A 2,489-nucleotide genomic window follows, 5' to 3' on the forward strand; every position below is an offset into this window, starting at 1 on the left:
GGGAAAGAGAATGAATAGGGGCTCTGTGACATGGGAAATCTTCAATGAGGCTCGAAACCTAGGATGTTTTGCTGTCTTTTCACCCATTTACTTATTATGGTGGGGAATTCAGCTGATGCCACTTAATACCAACTACTTTCGAGTAATGGCTGTCATCATTTGAAACACATATTCATCAAAAGTGAGCAAACATTTTCTTGGGCTGCCTCTCTGAGACATATTACAAATGAAAAACAGATTAGACTTCTTCCAAAAACATGTTGGCTTGCCTTGTACCGGCAGAAACCTCTGAGAATTGTGTTGCACACGATCTAAATCCCTAGTAGTTACTCTATATTTAATGTTTCCTTGGATGCCAAATGTGAACACAGATTTCTTATTTTAAATTTTCTATGATTAATGATCACGCTATATGCAATCTTATTTTAAGCTGAATTTATGGGTTTTTGCGAAACAAATGCAGAGATACATTTTTTTCTGAAATGGGTTAGTGTGTTTGGTGCTACAAACACAAGTCCTATTTTCAATTTCCCTGTGAACCAGTCAGTTCTGCTCTGTTTCAGAGCCAGCCTACCCCTGCCTCTTTTATCATCCACCTTGAGAATAAGAGCCGTGACTGCAATGAGCCGACCTAAGACAGTGCGGGTGCAGCAGGGAAACTCTATCACTGCCTGCAGACAGTCTTAAATCCTGGCTCAGTAACTATCGATTCAAGACACCAAATCTGAACAAAGGAAAGAACGATCACATTTACTATTCCATAGCTTACCAATGTTAATGGTCCAATTAAATTCACTTTCTTCGTTTCTTTCCTGTCTTGGTTGCTGAAAAAAAAAATAATTGCTTTAATTTAAAACTGTTACAAATATTTCACAGTCAACTGAATATAAATTTCAGTAGTTATCATATTCAACTTTTATAATATTTCTAACATAAAACAGTGATGGCCGCAAATTATAAAAATTATCCAGTTTAACAAATACTTTCAAGGCAATCCCCTTTTAACTAAGGTAACTGTCCAAGGTACTACAGGACTGTCTGGGTAAACAGAATGGTCACCTGCCTTACGGAGCTCAAACACAGAGGGAAGATGAGCATATTAACAGTGCCTGCCAAATGGATTACAGTAGTCACCACTCCCTATCCACAGTTTTGCCTTCTGCAGTTTCAGTTACAGCCAACTGTGGACTGAGAATAATAAATGGAAAATTCCAGAAATAAACAATTCATAAGTTTTAAATTGTATGCCGTCCTGAGTAGTGTGATGAAATCTCACACTGTTCTGCTGCATCCTGCCCAGGACGTGAATCACTTTGTCCAGTGTATCTATGCTGTAGATGCTACCCACCTGTCAGTCACTTAGTAGTCAATTTGTCGGTTATCAGATTGACTGTTGTGCTATCACAGTGTTGTGTTCAAGTCAGCTTATTTTACTGAATAATGGCCCAAGTGCAAGAGTAGTGATGCGGGCAATTTGGATATGCCAAAGAGAAGCCATAAAGTGCTTTCTTTAAGTGAAAAGGTGAAAGTTCTTGACTTAATTAGGCATTTTATCATATCACATCATCACAAGAGGAAGGGTGAGTACAGTATGATAAGATATTTTGACAGTGAGAGAGGAGAGAGAGAGATCATTCAGACTGTGGGGGCAAAAGTAGGTTTACTGTTGTGAGTACTCGCAACTCAGAGTTTATTCTTATTTATTATTTATTAATTATTGTGTTATTTTCCATATGAATAACTGTAAACCTACTTTTGTCCCACCCTGTATAACTTTTATTACAGTATATTGTTATAATTGCTCTATTTCATTTAGTTATTATTGTTCATCTCTTACTGAGCTTAATTTATAAATTAAACTTTATCATAGGGATGTATAGAAAAAACATAATATACTAATATAGGGTTTAGTACTATCTGAAGTTTCAAGCACCGACTGGAGGGTCTTGGAAGATATTCCCCATGGATAAAGGGGGACTACTGTAAATTCTTCTTTGGCTAAAGAAACATATTGTTCTAAAAATACGAAAGGCCACTCTTCTAACGGGTGTGGGGAGTGGTGTCAGGAAATCTTGTTTACTCTACATTCAAAACACATCCAGCATTCAACCACTGCTCACTACTTTCATTGCTATTCCATTAGCCCAGGAGAATGCCTGCCTAGCCTCTCTACTTCCACTTACTAGTATTCCCACTTAGATGTACCTCATCACAGCCGCCAGCCCAATTCGTCTGATGTAAAAACTCAAGTCAGTCTATGCTGAGCCTCTGCTCTAAAGCCTCCAATGGCTCCCGTTTTTCTCAAGTGTAAAATCCAAAACCCCTACATTGGCCGGTAGGGCCCACACAATGTTTCCTCGTTACCTCTCCGACCACACTTCCCACCGCCACCTCTGCCTCCTCTGCTCCGCCTCCCTGGCCTCTCTGCGGTCCTGTGAACACAGCCAGCATCCTCCCCTCGAGGGTCTTCACACTCTCAGACGCCTCCC

General features: G+C 39.6%; 1 protein-coding gene across 2 annotated transcripts in view; it reads right to left on the minus strand.

The window, feature by feature from the left end:
* The window catches only part of ABCB4 (ATP binding cassette subfamily B member 4), a 68,555-nt gene extending 67,724 nt beyond the window's left edge, over positions 1-831 (minus strand). For both annotated transcript variants that reach the window (XM_006779163.2, XM_015558276.1), the window contains exon 1: positions 770-831. The gene's annotated coding sequence lies outside the window, so the exon portion shown is untranslated. The remainder of the gene's footprint in view (positions 1-769) is intronic.
* Positions 832-2,489: the final 1,658 nt, after the last annotated feature.

Source organism: Myotis davidii, unplaced genomic scaffold (genome assembly GCF_000327345.1).
Source record: "Myotis davidii unplaced genomic scaffold, ASM32734v1 scaffold187, whole genome shotgun sequence".
In the NCBI taxonomy this organism is placed as follows: Eukaryota; Metazoa; Chordata; class Mammalia; order Chiroptera; family Vespertilionidae; genus Myotis; species Myotis davidii.